This window comes from Leptidea sinapis, chromosome 43 (genome assembly GCF_905404315.1).
Source record: "Leptidea sinapis chromosome 43, ilLepSina1.1, whole genome shotgun sequence".
NCBI classification, from domain to species: domain Eukaryota; kingdom Metazoa; phylum Arthropoda; class Insecta; order Lepidoptera; family Pieridae; genus Leptidea; species Leptidea sinapis.
This window is the reverse complement of record NC_066307.1, coordinates 8,238,382-8,257,594: the sequence shown is the minus strand read 5'-3', so window position 1 is coordinate 8,257,594 and position 19,213 is coordinate 8,238,382. Positions and strand designations below refer to the sequence as shown.

Genomic DNA, 19,213 nt, shown 5'->3' with positions numbered 1-19,213 from the left:
TATCAATTACTATCAGCTGAATGTCCAGCTCGTTTCGTCCCTTATTTTCATAAAAAAAAATCATACGAATCGCAAGTGTAAGACATAGCTTGTCACGCACACTAAACTAGTATTCCTGGCCTGTTTTTATCGGTTGTCTACCAGCAATCTAGACGTATAAATTATTATCTATGAGTGTAACATTTGGCATAACAAACAAACAATTAATATAATACAAAAAATATATAAGTAGTATATTTTTTTTCAGTTATTTATATCATGTAGGTACATACATTGTGTACTTAATTAAAAACAATAAACACTTAATTAAAAAATCTGCGATTTAAAACAATTTATCGGTAATGTGACCGTTCAGCGCCTGGATGTAAGTCTTACATCCTGCAGAACTAGCAACTATGGGCAGAAATTGGTGAAGGACCATTATTCCAGTCCAGCGCTGGAATTCAGCAGCATTCCATAATCCAGTAGGAATAATGTAAACCTGCACTGGAATGTACCATTCCAGTTATCAATCCAGTCCAGTTGACTAAATAGACGGTCTATTTTTCATTCCAGCTGCCCTATACCAGTGCCGTTGGAATACTGTGAACGGCCAATCCAGTTACCCTGATTATACGTTGATCAGTGAACACGTAAATTGTTATCTAAAAGTTAGTGAAGGTATGTTAAAAATATTTTGTAAATAAGACTGTTGTTTAAAACAAATAAGAATTTATTTGACACATAAAAATAGAGAGCATATTTTGTAGAACATTGTACATGGATTTATATTAACGTCTGCAGACACAGATGAGTTGAATGTTACAGAAGGATATCGGGAATCCGAGTGACTGACACACACTGCGACACAGCGCTGCCGTACAGATACGTTGACGAGAGACTCCCGCGCCACTGAATAGCTCCACTACCTCCGTCGATGAATCAACGACACTCTTCATGTCATGTTGCTCTATATCATCTGAAAAACGAATTTAGATTTTTAAATCGTTAAAAGTTCTTTAAGGCATTTATGTACAAAAATAAGGCAAATAAAAGTATTTATACGTCTACATATAATAGATGTGAACACGTCGAAAGAATAGCTTTGAATTATTAAGCATCTAATTAAAACAAAGTAACATATATATGGGGAGTGTAAGATGTATCTTGTCATGCACACTAATATAATAAACCTATCTTATTTTCATGTGTTGCCCAAAAGACGCTTTATATAGAGATGTTTATAATAACTAGCTGACCCGACAGACGTTGTTCTGTACTTAATAAATAAAATACTGTTTTTTATAAACTTATCAATAATATTTCATAACATCAAGAATTAAATTTCGTAAAATATGCTCTTGTTGTTATAATGAAATTGTTGCACAGCAGAATAAATTCTCTCATAGAAAATATATCCATATAAAATAAACTTTAGAAATAAAAAAATTGTAGGTCCTACATCGAAATAAAAACTATCCTATCTCTCAAACTGGACTAAACTGCACTCCATGAAGTAATCCCCATTAAAATCCGTCCATTAGTTTAGGAGTTCCCTTGAGACAAACATCAGGACAGTGGATTTATCTATATTAAGATAATTAAAATTTAAGATAGCTTCTTAATTTAAATTCCAAACTAAGGTACTGTACGAATACCAATAACCTAGTAAACACTTGTTTATTTAAATCATAGTGCCACATATTAGAAATAACATATTTGTATTTAAAAGTAGTATGTAGGTGGAATAAATTCTTCTAGATTTTACAAGTGGATAACGACAACGATCCATTAAAGCATAATTTAAAATGTTGTGATTGTAAATAAAAAAAAACACATATATATTACAATTACACAATTGTTGGTGTTGCGGCAAAATTTAACGAATTGTAAATAAAACTTACTCAAAGGGTTACTCCTGGTAACACAAATTAATGTGACGAGGAAGACAGCGAGAACTATAAATAAACTTTTCATTTTCAATATTGTTATTGTTAATATATAATTAGAAAACAATAATATTTCTTTTTCACTGTATTTCAGTAAGTGATATCTTTAATTAGGTGAAGTCTGTATTTATACAAATTGAAATGATTCTTAGGGTGTTCCCCTGTGTTTTATCTTTCAAAATAAGATAGTATACTCTAGATGTCACTACGAAATAAATTCAAAGTTATTAAATTTTATCAGATAAAAGGAGAGAAGTAGAATTTTTTTTTTTTAATGAAAATAAGGGACAAGACGAGCAGGACAGTCAGCTGATGGTAATTGATACGCGTCTCGGCGACATATATTTTAATATTTATTATCAATGAACGCAGCTTAAAAAAAATACACAACAACAAATAAATTTCTTGTCCTGCAGCGTAATTGATTGAAGGATCCAATATTTAAATGTTTTTTCTGATGGTAAAAACGCCCAGCCAGTTACAGTGCAGTGCCGCTCAGGATTCTTGTCTGAACCCAAAATTCTTAGCTGCATCGCAATTGCACTCCTTACCTTGAGACATATTCTTTGTTTCTTTTTTAAATAAAATTTCGATAAATCAAATTTTTTATTTAAATAGCCTGATGGATCTGTGGGGGATCATTAAGAAAATTATTTATATTATAATGTTGTTTCCGAGTCATGGATGTTTAAATGTATTTATGTATGTTTATATGAATTTATGTATGTTAAAGTAAGTATATTGTATTAAATATATCATTGTCATGTAACCCATAACACAGGCTATATATGCTTAACTTGGGGCAAGATAATGTGAGTAAAAAGTGTGTCAATATTATTATTATATTATATTATAATATATTGTGCCATATAAACGTCTTTTAGTTGAGTGTAATTTTTATTCTAATGTAAAAATTAATTGTAATCTTCCGCATAATATAAAAGATTGATTAAATCAAGATGGATGTATAATTAGAACACTAATATTTTTGAAATTTATAGATTTATTTAAATATTTGTGAAACACCGTAACATAGTGGTCGCTAATGACCTTGTTTGTAAAAAGCGAACTTAAATAAACGTCTTTTAACAAGAAGCGAAACTCAATAACGTTTCCATTACTGCTAGCCATCTAGATAGCCTTCTGGTTTTATACAAAGAAGCCTCCCACTTGTATAATATAGAGTTGGCAGATAAAGTGAGAGCTTGTATGGATATGTATGTATAGCATAATCGTTAAGTTTATATTATCTTGAGATTTATGCAAATGAAATCGCAGGCTAATAACTCTTAATAGCTTTGAATTTATGTCATACTGATATCTTGAGCAATACTGTTTTATTTTGAAAGATAAAACACAGGGGAACACCCTAAGAATCATTTCTGTTTGTATAAATACAAACTATTCCTAAAAAACAGTTAAAGTTTTAAAGTTCTATTTACGTTTTTTCAGATGATATAGAGCAACATGACATGAAGAGTGTCGTTGATTCATCGACGGAGGTAGTGGAGCTATTCCGTGGCGCGGGAGTCTCTCGTCAACGTATCTGTACGGCGCTGTGTCGCAGTGTGTGTCAGTCACTCGGATTCCCGATATCCTTCTGCAACATTCAACTCATCTGTGTCTGCAGACGTTAATATAAATCCATGTACAATGTTCTACAAATATGCTCTCTATTTTTATGTGTCAAATAAATTCTTATATGTTTTAAACAACAGTCTTGTTAAAGAAATAATTTTCTAATAGCTGCAGTGACGTAACATTATGTTGCCTGTACAAAGACATAATTTGTACTTTTGATGAAATAACTACTTGTATGCTGTGTTATTCCTAAGAAAGAGGCTTTGAATAATGTGGTAGAAAACAGATAACAAAATTGCCAAGTATCATGTGTGCTACATTTTTATAAAATAAAGTAAGTCTTTTAAGGAAAGCAACGCGATTTTAATAATTTGTTTGAGGTGTCGGAAAAAATAAGCTACTCGGAGCTTTCTACAAAAAACACTGTCTAAGCCGTTTGAGATAAAACAAAATAATATATTATGGAATTGTGACGAGCGCAGTTCACTCCAAGCCACCACTCCACAAGATGTCCAGTCCTGGACAAAGGCCTCATGCAAAGATTTCTACGACGATTGGTCCTGCGCTGCCCTCATCTTGTGGGGGCCTACCAACACTGCGTCTTCCGGTACGTGATCGCCTGGTGTAACCTTAGATCATTAATATATTTAGATTGACTATGACAGCTGTGAAAACGTCGAAAAAAAATTGAGTTTAAATCTAACCTATATTTTGAGCAATTACTACTAGTTAGTTTATTGCTATTGAAATTACTGGGCAAATGAGACTTTAGATCTTATGTCTCAAGGTGACGAGCGCAGTTGTAGTGCCGTTTAGAATTTTTGGGTTCTTTACAATAAACTTGAGTGGCACTGCATTGTAGTGGGCAGGCGTATCAATTACCATCAGCTGAACGTCATCCTCGTTCGTCCCTTATTTTCATAAAATAAATTGTCATACAAATCACGCACACTAAACTTATATTCCTGGCCTGTTTTTATCGGTTGTCAAATAGTAAGATACTCTATCTAGGCGTATAAATTATCTAAGAGTGTACATTTCGCGGTTTCTTTGTTATGATGATGGCAAATTAATTATCACAAAATATGTATAGGAAGTATAATTTTTTCAGTTATTGATACCTAGGTAACACTGAAAATGTTAGGAAAATAAAAAACGGTTTAATGTAGAAAGTTGCCAATACTTTTATTGTTTTTTGAAGTAATCTCCGTTCCTCTCTCTACACAGCGTCTTATTCGATGGAACCACTGAAAAAAGCTGTGGGCCTATTCTTTCTTAGGGGTCTCTTATATCGCATTTTCGTTCGCTTTCACCGCATCTTCAGGACTCGTAAAGCGAATACCTCGAATAAAGTCGCAGGGTGCCAGGCCAGGACTGTATGGCGGATGACTCATTATTTCGACATCTGCCATAGTCAAATATTCAACAGTCCCTTTTGCGGAGTGCGCTGAAGCATTGTCGTGGTGAAGGAGGATCCTACTTCGAGGGCGCTGCTGTCGAATTTTTTCCAAGACAACGAGCAAACAGCGATTGACATACCAGCCTGCAGTAACTGTCCTTCCATCTTCTAGTACAACTGTCGCGAAATGACCTTTTCGGTCAAAGAATGAGGCAATCATCTTTTTTCCTTGACTTCTTCCTTTCTTTACCTTAGTTGGCCGATCACACTGAGCTGATTGTCTTTTGGTGTCGGGTTTGTAGCAATATATCCAGCTTTCATCACCTGTGACTGTGTCAAATACAGAAATTGAGTCACCGCCGTTGAACTTATCTAACATTTGGCGAAACCAGTCCATGCGAAGGTGTTTCTGGTCGTCGGTTAAAGTATGGGGAATCGATCTGGTATAAAGCTTCCTGACGCCTAAATGTTCGTGTAATATTTTTGAACTTGACTCATACCAATGGCTACGCTTGCCCGTATATGCTGATAGGTCACTCTCTTATCTTCCTCTATCATGCGTCGCACAGTACTGATGTAATCTTCAGTAGTCCCTGTTAAAGTACGTCCCCAACGCGGATCATCATTGAGATTGCTACGTCCACACTTAAAATCGTTAAACCAATTGTAAATTTGTGGCACGAGATGGGGCTTCATTAAGAAATGCTAATCGCAGCCTATGATAGCTTTGTTGTTGAGAAAGCCAACAACGAAAGACATAATAAATCATTGAGCGAAAATTTTCTCGCGTTAGGTTCATTTTCACGTGTAACAAGAGTTTAAGATTTGCCGCCAATACACGAAAACAAATGACAAAAAAAAGCAATACCTCATTAGGTTACCAAAGAGTTCTAAAATTAAAATTCAAAAAAGTTTTCATTAGTAATAGTAAAAAAACTAAATTAAAAATAAAATATCTGCATGTGACCGTTTAGCCTCAGAGTGTAAGTCTTAGATCCGGTAGCACTAGTAACTATTACCAGAAATGGGTGAAGGAATAGTTATTAATAATCAAAACAGTGGGAGGCTGCTTTGCACAGGATGCCGGCTAGATTATGGTTATCACAACGGCACTTATTTTGGCCATGAAGCAGTAATGTGTAAGCATTAGAGTTTTTAAATAAGACTATTGCTTAAAACATAAAAGAATTTATTTAACGCATAAAAATAGAGAGCACATTTCTAGAACATTGTACATGGATTTATTTTAACGTCTGCAGACACAGATGAGTTGAATGTTACAGAAGGATATCGGGAATCCGAGTGACTGACACACACTGCGACACAGCGCTGTCGTACAGATACGTTGACGAGAGACTCCCGCGCCACTGAATAGCTCCACTACCTCCGTCGATGAATTAACGACACTCTTCATGTCATGTTGCTCTATATCATCGTTAAAAGTTCTTTAAGGCATTTATGTAAAAAAATAAGGCAAATAAAATTATTTATACGTCTAGATATAATAGCTGTGAACACGTCGAAAGAATAGCTTTGAATTATTAAGCATCTAGTTAAAACAAAGTAACATATATATGGGGAGTGTAAGATGTATCTTGTCATGCACACTAATATAATAAACCTATCTTATTTTCATGTGTTGCCCAAAAGACGCTTTATATAGAGATGTATATAATAACTAGCTGACCCGACAGACGTTGTTTGTACATAATAAATAAAATACTGATTTTATGAATTTGTCAATAATATTTCATAAAATCAACAATTATTTCGTAAAATATCATCCCTGTAAGTTGGACTAAACTGCACTCCATGAAGTAATATATCCATTAAAATCCGTTCATTAGTTAACGAGTTCACTGAAGACAAACATCAGGACATATATTTAGATAATTAAAAATTTAGGATAGCTTCTTCATTTAAATATCAAACTAAGGTATTGTTCGAATACAATAAGCTAATAAACACTGGTTTATTTAAATCATAGGGACACAATAGTCTTTTAGTTGAGTGTAATTTTTATTCTAATGTAAAAATTAATTGTAATCTTCCGCATAATATAAAAGATTGATTAAATCAAGATGGATGTATAATTAGAACACTAATATTTTTGAAATTTATAGATTTATTTAAATATTTGTGAAACATCGTAACATAGTGGTCGCTAATGACCTTGTTTGTAAAAAGCGAACTTAAATAAACGTCTTTTAACAAGAAGCGAAACTCAATAACGTTTCCATTACTGCTAGCCATCTAGATAGCCTTCTGGTTTTATACAAAGAAGCCTCCCACTTGTATAATATAGAGTTGGCAGATAAAGTGAGAGATCTTGTATGGATATGTATGTATAGCATAATCGTTAAGTTTATATTATCTTGAGATTTATGCAAATGAAATCGCAGGCTAATAACTCTTAATAGCTTTGAATTTATGTCATACTGATATCTTGAGCAATACTGTTTTATTTTGAAAGATAAAACACAGGGGAACACCCTAAGAATCATTTCTGTTTGTATAAATACAGGCTTCACTTAATTAAAGATATCACTAACTGAAATACAGTGAAAAAGAAATATTTTTGTTTTCTAATTATATATTAACAATAACAATATTGAAAATGAAAAGCTTGTTTGTCGTTCTCGCCTTCTTCCTCGTCACATTAATTTGTGTTACCAGGAGTAACCCTTTGAGTAAGTATTATTTAGTTAAAAAAATAGTGCTATTTTTCTAGTCTATCTAGACGTATTAATTATTAAATAAAATATATGTCTAAAAATGTTAAATTTATATACTTAATCTGCATTATTTTTATACATAAATGCTTCTAAAAAACAGTTAAAGTTTTAAAGTTCTATTAACGTTTTTCCAGATGATATAGAGCAACATGACATGAAGAGTGTCGTTGATTCATCGACGGAGGTAGTGGAGCTATTCAGTGGCGCGGGAGTCTCTCGTCAACGTATCTGTACGGCAGCGCTGTGTCGCAGTGTGTGTCAGTCACTCGGATTCCCGATATCCTTCTGCAACATTCAACTCATCTGTGTCTGCAGACGTTAATATAAATCCATGTACAATGTTCTACAAATATGCTCACTATTTTTATGTGTCAAATAAATTCTTATATGTTTTAAGCAACAGTCTTATTTAAGAAATAAATTTCTAATAGCTGCAGTGACGTACTCTAAGACATAACTTGTACTATTGATTAAATATCCGCTTGTATCCTCTGTTATTCCTTAAAAGGCTTTGAATAACGAGTTAGATAAAAAACCAATATTGTCAAGTATCGACAACTATGTACTACTACCAGCGAACTTAAAAAACACTTCAATCATGCCTCCAGGTCCTTCAAAAGAGTTATTGCTGAAGCGAAGTCGAAGCACATTGGCAGAATTGGCGAGAGACTTGCTCGCCTTCCCTCGGGAACTCGTGCGTTCTGGTCGCTCGCCAAGGCTGTCCAAGGAAACTTCTGCCAGCCAGCCATTCCGCCACTGAACAGGGATGATGACTCGCTGGCCCATGACGCGAAAGAGAAAGCTGATCTCCTGGGCTCCCTCTTCGCGTCCAACTCGACTCTGGATGACCAAGGTGCACCACCACCGCATATTCCGCGGTGCGATTCATATATGCCGGAGGTAAAAATCCGGCATAGTGCCGTGCTTAAGGCGCTTCTCACCTTGGACATTCACAAATCGAGTGGGCCAGATGGCATTCCCCCGATAGTGCTGCGGACATGTGCTCCGGAACTGGCGCCGGTCCTTACCCGTCTTTTCCGGCTCTCCTACTCATCAGGCGTAGTCCCGAAGTTATGGAAGGCGGCTTTAGTGCACCCGATCCCTAAGAAAGGTGTACGCTCAGATCCATCCAACTACCGCCCCATTGCAACTACCGCCCCATTGCCTTTACCTCCATTTTCTCCAAAGTAATGGAGTCGATCATCAACCGCCAGCTCTTGGGATACCTAGAGGGGCACCAGCTGATCAGCGACTGCCAGTACGGTTTCCGTCAGGGTCGCTCAGCTGGTGATCTTCTTGCGTACCTTACCTATAAATGGGCGCAAGCGGTTGAGTCGAAGGGAGAGGCGTTGGCGGTGAGTTTGGACATAGCGAAGGCCTTTGATCGGGTGTGGCATAAAGCGCTTATAGCGAAACTGCCATCCTATGGGCTTCCCGAGAAGTTGTGCAAATGGGTCACTAGCTTTTTGGCTGATCGGAGCATCAAGGTTGTTATCAACGGTGCATGCTCCGACTTAAAACCCATAAACTCTGGTGTCCCGCAAGGCTGTGTGCTATCCCCTACGCTGTTTCTTCTGCATATCAATGATATGCTGCAAATCAGCAATATTCATTGCTATGCAGACGACAGCACGGGGTATGCTTCCTACACCGGCCGTGCCAACATGTCCCGGGATAGCGTCGACGAGAACCGGATCAAACTTGTGTCTGAAATCGAGACTATGCTTTGCAAAGTCTCAGAATGGGGCCGACAAAATTTAGTCCAATTCAACCCCAAGAAGACACAAGTTTGTGCGTTCACCACTAAAAGGTCTCCCTTTGTAGTATCCCCTCGATTCGAGATCACTCCTCTAACTGCCACAGCCTGTATTGGCATACTTGGCGTCGATAACTAGCGACGTTCAGTTCCGTGGTCATTTGGAAGAGAAGGCCAAACTGGCCTCTAAAAAGCTTGGTGTACTCAGTAAGGCGAGACAGTACTTCACTAAAAGCCACCACCCGCAACTTTATAAGGCCCAAATTCGGCCTCACATGGAATACTGTTCTTAAGAGCGGCTCGAATCATCGACGATCAAGTCATCTCCGATCGGCTTGATTCTCTAGCATTGCGTAGAGATGTGGGTTCTCTCTGCATCTTCTACCGCATTTATCACGGGGAGTGCTCAGAGGAGCTGTTCGGGTTGATTCCAGCGGCCGAATTCCACCAGCGGACATTACGTGCAAAGTAGCATCCGCATCACATAGACGTCTGGCATTCCACAACCGCGCGTTTTCTTCGAAATTTCTTGCCTCGCACAGCCACTTTGTGGAATCAACTACCGGCAGCGGTCTTCCCGAACGGATACGACTTAGGGACCTTCAAGAAAAAAGCATATTCCCACCTTAAAGGCCGGCAACGCATTCTTGACACACCTGTTGTTGCGGATGTCCATGGGCGGTTGCCTCACCTCTCCCCATCCCGTGAGCCTCTTGCCCGTTTGCCCCCTCTCATATAAAAAAAAAAAACTATGTAATCCTGTGTGTAACATCCTAATAAAATAAAGTCAGTCTATTACGGAAAGCAACGCGTTTTTAATAATTTGTTTGAGGTGTCCCAAAAAATAAGCCGTCTTTCTACAAAAACACTGTCTAAGCCCTTTGAGATATAACAAAATAATGTATGGTGGAATTGTGTGTCAAAACCAGTTCTACAGAAAAGTAAAAAAAGAAGGACTCCGTGTAACCTGACAAAACAGTGAAGGACCAAAACAAGCCGGTAAATGAGTAAATACATAGCCCCACGCACACACTTACACTAATACATGCCGATGGGCCGCCATTATGAGATTTGCCATCATCTGTGACAGATCAGTTTGCGTTGCAATAAAACATTTGAAAATGCCGTCATGCGTTGTGAAAAAGTGTCAAAACGATACTATGAAAGTATTTGTGGCCATATATGATTATTTAAGGGAGAAAATATTATGTAACTGATATCCCCCATCACCGCACACACACTAGCATAAAGGTGCTTCACTTGCTAATATCACGGCGCGGAGTCCTTCTTTTTTTACTCGTCCGTGAGGATAAGACACAATATTCCTTTTAAAACTTAAAAAAAATTGGCAATTATAAAGCGGTAATGTACAAGCTGTTTACAAAAATACGGCATCAATTTTTAATACACATTTCCGATGGTTTTAGACCACATTTATTCCCGAATACTTGCATATTTTTTTACTATTAACAGAACAACGTCCGCCGGGACAGCTAGTTATTTATATAAAATGTGACGTTGTAAAATCGTTACATGTATAATTATAATAATAATATTATATAATATATAATATATTATAATCATATATAATTCAACCTAATCGAACCTATTACTAACGGGCGTCTCGTGCGCTAGACTACAGCGACCGCCTGGTCTGAACCGGTTTGAACACGTTACAGCTGCTTCAGGCTGGCAGTCGATGTGACATGACTTTTGTTTGACAGAACACCCGTCGTTGATCCCTTATTTAAAATCAGTATATTAATTACAGTATATGGATATGTTCCTGTTCTTGGTCGACGGATTGTAATTCTTATCTAGTCTCTCAAGGAAAAATTAAAAAAAAAATATCTATGATTGTCCATTGTCAGTACATTTATGAAAATTTTATATACGTTCAAAAACTTGTCACCTTTTTGCTCTTAATATTGATTTTCATTATTATAACACTAGAAATAAGGGATGGCGTGTAACTTATTATAGTAGGCTTCATAAGATACATAATAGCTTTAAAGGTAAATATACAATCATAAAGTCCCAGCCACTGTTCAGGCATTATCTATAAATAAATTTAAATGTTTTTTTTAAAGGCTCCTGATCCTAAAATAAAAATCCTAGTACTCCACAGTTGAATATATAAGTGACCCGACACCCTGGCACTAGATTATGATTATTTTATAACAATAGCAATGACAATACAATATTGTATATTTGATTAAAAAGAGCGCAATAAAAAAAATGCTGGGAGAGTTTCTTGCGCCGCTTCGTCTCTCTCAGAGCGCCATTTGTTTCCGAAGCGGTAGTAGTATCTAGTATATTAGAAATGACATCAGAAAGAATTCAAAAGGAATCAATTTTGAGAAAATACATGCCTTTTATAAAGATAAAAGTGAAACATGGAAATCCCGTGTAATCGGGTTTTCTGTCTGCGCTCTTGCTTACACGTGGCATCCTCTACAGGCTTCAGGGATCTCACCACACCCGGCCGGCGTCCAGTGAACCGGATCGCCTATGCACCGTCAACCAGCGCGTTCACCACCAGCTCTGAGGTCCATCCCGCCGCGTTCCACTGCCATCTGGGACGGCACCACACGACAACGTAGAGAAGTAGCCCCTACTATAATCTTAGTAAGTAAGTAAGTAAGTATATCTGTATTTGGAACAAACACTACAAATACACTTGAACATTTACAAAATATAATTTGAAATAATATGAAAAAACATATCTTACAATAATATGCCTAATCTTATTAAAATTAACATACATTAAAAATTAAAGTAAGGCTTATTCTATATCAACATAATAAGGTGGTGTTTGCAGTGTTATGTCCCAAAAAGGTTTGGTACTCAGCATATTAGTTGGGTTTAACCACACCCAACACTGATTTTCAGTAGCTACCTTCAAGAAGGCGGCCATCGCGATTACAGCCACAAGTGCTTCCATTATTAAATGCAATAATTATGTAATAAATAATAAATAAATAAATGATAGTACTCAAAACATAAGGTAAAAAATAATATTATAGTAGACGGCTAGGTCGTAACAGTTCTTAATTAGATATATATTTATTATATAATATATAAAATTCTCATGTCCCGGTGTTTCTTACCAAGTTAGTCACAATAGCGACCAACATTTTGAACTCACGACTGCGAAATAAATTCCTCGTACTGACTTGAGCTTTCATTTCTAAAACGTCACAAAAATTACAGCAAACGTCTTCAGAGTTTGCTGTTCGTCTTTGCAGTCAATATTAAATGACACGAAAAGGACTCTAAGGGATAAGTTTTATTTACAGTATTAAACTGAGAGCTCAATTACCAGTATAAATAACTCCTCAAATTTAAATATTTTAATTCATAAATATAACTTAAAATTACTTATTGAACGTCTAAAATTACCATCCCTTTCGAAGAAGTATGCCTCAGGCCTGAGAAGAACTGGCGCAAGAAAATCAGCGGTTTTTTTTTAATTAAATTTCGTCACAATATAATATCGTACAATAAAATTTCCCTTAAAGCCTCGACTAGTATCGGTATACTAATGGCGAGGCTACTAATGGGTCTCGAAATCTCGAGCGATTGCCAATTCTAAATTGGCTTCGAAAAAGTTGGGCGTCATTAATAGAGCACGGCAATACTTCAAGCCGGCCCACATTTTAGCGCTCTACAAAGCGCAGGTCCGGCCACACATGGAGTATTGCTGTCATCTCTGGTCTGGCGCACCCCAGTATCAGCTCGATCCATTTGACCGCGTGCAACGCAGAGCAGCTCGAATTGTCGGGGCTCTGTGAACGGCTGGATCACTTGGCGTTGCGTAGAGATGTCGATTCATTGTGTGTCTTCTACCGCATTTATCACGGGGAGTGTTCCGAAGAGCTGTTTAACCTGATTCCTGCCGCCGAACTCCACCTTCGCATGACACGCCACAAGTTAGGATATCATTCGCACCACCTGGATGTGTGGCGGTCCTCCACAGTATGGTTATCAAGGAGCTTTCTTTCTCGTACTACAAAGCTGTGGAATGAGCTTCCTTGTGCGGTGTTTCCAGGACCTTCAAAAAAAGCGCGTACACCTTCCTTAAAGGCCGCCAACGCTCTTGTGATTCCTATGGTGATGCAAGAGAATGTGGGGGGCGGTGATCACTTAGCACCAGGTGACCCGTTCGCTTATAAAATAAAAATATAATAACATAAAAAAAGCCATTTTATGTTAGCCAAAGAACATACAAGAAACTCAATGGCCACTCTTTTCAATTAATAGAATATTGTAGAATACCTCTAATATACAAAACAAATTTGTGAGATGCTGCATCCAATATATGAATCGTATTCAAAGTTAAAAGCGTTTTAAATATTCAATATTTCATAAAAAGTAATAAAGAATTAAAACAGTACAAAAATACATTTTTGGATGTATCAACTTTCAGAGCTTGAATTCATTGTTGTGTAAGGATGCTTCGTAAACATGATGATCGGTATTCCTGTCATAATTAGTATTTGCATCCAACAAATACAGTAATTTATTAACTATAACTGGCAACAACTGGCAGCACCATTTTACGAGTTGACGCATAGACCAGTCATCGTTCCCTTCGGACATATTTGAGGGAAGGAGACGACCCGGCACACTCCACCGCCGCAAGTAATGCCATATAATAGTTACCTGCAAACTTGAGCACTCTGGGCGTGTGCCTGGTCCGCTGCTTGGTGAGGTGCAGCAGTCGGTCGACGCCGCCCGCCTCCAGCAGCGCGCGCGAGAACTCGGCGCTCTTCTTGATGACCTCGTTGAGGGTGGCCGGGTGGCGCAATAGAACGTGCATATTGCATCATCTTTTTTCGCGGGGTAGAAAGTGTGCGGGCGGGGGGAGTCTGCATCGTTGGGTAGCGGGCTCATCGGACGGGAAGCGTCGCGCATTTTGCGTGCGTGCATTTTACGAGAACTCTCGTTCATACATCGTTACTAGGCGTTTATATTGTTCTGAATATGGACTACGGCAAATTAGTGAAGCTCCGAGTGCTAATTTAATTAAAATATGGGTACAGCGTTTTGAAGAGACTGGTTCAACGTTTAAACCACAAGCAAAAGGTCGTCCAAGAACATCTAGAACCGACGACAATATTCAGAGAGTTATGCAGTCTGTACGAGGAGATCCACAAATGTCTACTCGCAAGAGATCGTCTGTCTTACACTTATCGAGACGAAGTTTGCAACGAATTTTAAACTTGGATCTTAAACCGCATCCTTACAAGCTGCAGTTAACACAAGAATTGAAAGAGTCTGACTTCAGAGCAAGGCTCGCATTTGCTAATGAAATGCTTAATCGATTTTCCAATTTTGACAATATCCTTTTCTCAGATGAGGCCCACTTCCATATCAATGAGTTCGTAAACCGTCAAAATTGTCGTTACTGGAACAGTGAGAATCCCAAACTCAAGCACCAGAAACCACTGCATAGTCCTAAAGTAACAGTATGGGCAGCAATCTCTGGTAGAGGAATAATTGGACCGTTTTTCTTTGAAAATGCGCGGGGGCAAAACGTCACTGTTAATACCGAACGCTATGTTGCGATGTTGGAAGGTTTTTTGGCTCCAGAGCTTGAAAATTCAAGAATAGTGAATTCTAGGACTTGGTTTCAACAAGACGGAGCTACCTGTCACACATCAAATGACTCCATGGCGGTTGTGAAACAGATGCTCCCTAGCAGACTGATTTCGAAAAGAGGTGATATCCCATGGCCCCCACGTAGTCCAGACGTGACTCCTCCTGACTTTTTTTTGTGGGGATACCTCAAGAACAAAGTCTACAGCAATAATCCGAAAAAAATCGATCAGCTCAATGAGAATATCCGTGGTGAAATGGCATTAATTACACCAGCATTACTGGAGAAAGTTTTCAATAACTTCCGTTTGCGATTAGAGGAGTGTCGTCGTAGAGAGGGTCATCATTTAGACGATGTTATTTTTAAAAAATAAACTTCAGTTATTTCTTAATAATACCTCAGTTTTATTTTAACTATACCTTTTGTAATTATTTTTTAATCAATATTTTAAATATGCACGTTCTATTGCGCCACCCTGTATTTATGATGCATCGACACTCTGGCTCCTTCTCATGTCTAAGTTACGTCAGTTGATGCTGGGGCTGCTACTTCGACTGCCGACAACAGCAAGCGTCGCAAATATGATGGTCTCAATGAGTTATACATATTTGTGCCGTTTGGTGGCGAGACACTTGGCCCGTGGGGCCCAGAGGCGCGGAGAATGTTCAAAATACTATTTTCGCGCCTCAATAAGGCTACTGGAAACCCAAGCGCTGGCAGCTATCTCGGTCAACGGATCAGCCTAGCTATCCAACGCGGAAATGCAGCCAGTATTTTAGGTACGCTTCCACGTAATGATATTTTTAATTTTATATAGTCTTAGTATTGTAAATATAGTTTTTTTTTTTTGTTTTGTTCGAATAAAATATATTTATCATTACTGTACTTATGATAATGATAGTATAATATCAGATACTGAAACTCAGCTGTAGAAAATATTATTGCAATTGGGAAATAAATTCAAGACAGTAAATAGTAAAGATGAAAAGCACATTTATCATTTTCGCTATCTTCTTGCTGGTATTTGTTTGTGTTGTGAAGGCTTAAAACATGTTTTGTAAGATTTAATGCTTACTCACAAAAATATTGAGGAATGCATTTTAGACTTAGATCATTTACGGCCGTTTTCAATAACTTATCTATCCTTACTTTAATCTACTAGAGGTAGACTAAATTTATCCTTTTACGCTTACTTACATTTCAATAACCTATCGACAGATAGCATTGGTCTAAAGGCCGTTCCCAATATTCAATCTATCTCTTACTTGAGATAAATATCGTAACTATCGTTGACTTTTCTGTCCCAATATAATATAGGCGCTAAGAATGACTTATGGGGTATATTCGGACAGCTTCAGATTATTGACAGCTAATTACTGACAGTAGCAGATAGTAATTGGGAACGGCCGTAAAACTACTAATATAACTATTGGCCGTTTTCTAAAACCTATCTATCCTTAGTTTAACTTACTAGAGGTAGACAAATCTATCATTTTACGCATACTTAAATTTCAATAACCTATCGACAGATAGCATTGGTCTATAACTATATTGGACATAACTATGGATATATAAGATCTTGTCACTAAACGGTGATAGCAATGTATCCTTAACTAGATATACGTTATTAAAAACGGCTACACAGAAAATTATAGAATTTTCTAGCAACTCAACAAATCTTTAGTCTCCTGGTCAAGCATTTGTAATTGAAGTCGGGAATATTACTGATTTCTGGTTTTGACTGTTATAAAATATTAATGGTCATTTGTTATAAAAACTTAATTCATTTCAATATCTGTCGGTATTGTGTGACTTTTCCTTTTCCATACTAAATAATGAACAAAAAATAATTGTTATTACTACCTTGTATCATTTCCAATGATACAAAATTTAGTTGCTGTTCTCAGACAGTTCCTTATATAAATTTAAATTTTAAATAATAACTTATGAATTTAATTTTAGTGTAACAAACGATATTTTCCTTATGTGTTTAATATTAAATTTATGATGGTTCAATAATTACATCAACATATATTTCGTTGTTCCTCTCTCTTATAATAAAACAATGCCATGGCAGACCGTCAACCATGCGTTAAAAATGTATCACACCGAAATGTTTATACAAAAATAAGATTAGTTTTAGACTAGACTTAGTTTGCACAGGAAGCCGGCTAGATTATGGGTACCACAACGGCGCCTGATTCTGCCGTGAAGCAGAAATGTGTAATTATTACTGTGTTTCAGTCTGATGGGCGCCATCGCTAGTGAATTTACTGATACAAATGAGACTTAACATCTTATGTCTTCAGGTGACGAGCGCAATTGTAGTGCCGCTCAGAATTTTTGGGTTTTTCTAGAATCCTGAGCGGCACTGCATTGTAATGGGTAGGGCATATCAATTAACATCATCTGAACGTTCTGCTCGTCTCGTCCCTAATTTTCATTAAAAGAAAGACCAAACTACATTCAGTGTAGTAATGTTATTTAAATCGGTTAAGTAGTTCCGGAGTTTATCCCGAACATACACAGTGACTCGAGATTCGCTTAAAGGTATATAGTATTTGTAAATCACCAATGCGCTTACTGGGTGCATAGTTTACTAAAGAAGGCTCTTCAATTAGAGTATTATAGATTCGAAAGGACAATTTAATGTAATAAAACAATTAAAATAGTGATAATTATTTATTTTAATTATTTATTTTAATTTATTTATGTTATTTACTAAAACGATATTAAAAGGAGCACTGGCATTGATTTTGAGCATTACAATAGCCGGTCCTTGTTCCAAGTTGTACACAAATATTGTGACACCATGAGTTTGTACAGAACAGAGTCTGAGTTGGATCGATCACAACCTGTACTGGGCTCAGGAGGATCTCTACGGGGCTTTCAGGTTCTGCCTTATCTGTTGGAATAAACATCAATTATTAAACAAGTTTTTATTATAATCTTCTAAGTTTAAATATTAACAATTAAAATTCAACTCCCCAGTTAAACATACTCACGCCTTGTGTTGGGGTAGGCAGAGACAACAGAATGCCACTTGCTTCTATCCTTACAAACCTCACACTACATTCATTACTCTTTTCATACATGCTCGCCGGTTGCGGGTGCTTCGGACCTTTCCTTTTCTCAAGACGTCCCCAATTTTGGTCGACGAATATTCTACGAGGTCTCCCGCGACCGATTTGCCCACACACACTTGCCTTATATATTCGATAAGTCATTCTTTCTTCACTCATTCCCTCCAAATTAAATTTAATATAATAAGGTAAGTTCATAGTTATAAGACAGGTATAACAGGCTTTTAAATTAAATATCAATGCTATGTTACATTATCTTATTTATCTACCTAGAGAAATGAACTATAAAATCATTATTAAATTATATATAATATAATTTATTTAGGTCACTAGGTCTTAGATTAAGGATTGGTCACCGCTTCTCACCAACTAGATACCGCAGGCGTATTTGCAAAGTGCGGCATCGAATACTACGCCCGAGTGGGCGTACTCGAGCCAGTCTCGGACAATGTGTGACGTTGTAGTGACACATGTTCTGTTAAACTTTGCAAATAATTGAAACAAATATGCCGGGTAAATAAAATTTTGTAAAAATAATACACCAAGAAATAAGAAAGACACTGGGATCACATATCTTCAGTAAGTATTTTGAATTTTATTAATTTCAATGTAAAATAACACGAAGCGTTTGTTACAAAATTTGAAAGATGCATTGAGTGTCAGGATACCACTCACACAAGCATCTAATGGTTGCTGTAATAAGGAAGCTATTGTTCTTATGTGGTGCGGTATCTTGTTGGAGCGTAGTGGAGATCAATCCTTAATCTAAGGCTATATATGTAAAACTTACCAATAGGTGACGATAGTGTGCAGCAAACTAATGTAGCTAACACAAATACAACTGATAAAGTCTTCATTTTTATATTTATATAAGTAATGAATGCTATTTAAGTATTGATTCCACTTGATTGGACGTGTATCTGACGTTTATGCCAAAAAACAAGCAAATTTATATCAAATAATTGGCTTGATTAATAAATTAAGCTATGTTATCTTGCTAGATATTGATTGCAATAGGTTAATCCCCTAAAAGTCTGATTAAAAATTAACGATATAATGACCAAATTTATTTTTTAAATATTCATGAAATAATTAGATTTGCACCACCATCACTAGGTAAACGCAATTT

General features: G+C 36.8%; 3 long non-coding RNA genes across 3 annotated transcripts; 1 reads left to right on the top strand and 2 right to left on the bottom strand.

The window, feature by feature from the left end:
• Positions 1 to 691: 691 nt before the first annotated feature.
• On the bottom strand, positions 692 to 2,022 carry LOC126976985 (uncharacterized). Its single transcript, XR_007732065.1, has 2 exons — positions 1,884 to 2,022; positions 692 to 958 (listed from the first exon to the last, which is right to left on the bottom strand). It is a non-coding gene; the product is annotated as an uncharacterized LOC126976985 (long non-coding RNA).
• Positions 2,023 to 7,449: 5,427 nt separating this feature from the next.
• LOC126976984 (uncharacterized) lies at positions 7,450 to 8,039 on the top strand. The gene is made up of 2 exons (XR_007732064.1): positions 7,450 to 7,598; positions 7,778 to 8,039. It is a non-coding gene; the product is annotated as an uncharacterized LOC126976984 (long non-coding RNA).
• A 9,631-nt stretch (positions 8,040 to 17,670) lies between these two features.
• Positions 17,671 to 19,013, bottom strand: LOC126976987 (uncharacterized). Its single transcript, XR_007732067.1, has 2 exons — positions 18,875 to 19,013; positions 17,671 to 17,906 (listed from the first exon to the last, which is right to left on the bottom strand). It is a non-coding gene; the product is annotated as an uncharacterized LOC126976987 (long non-coding RNA).
• Positions 19,014 to 19,213: the final 200 nt, after the last annotated feature.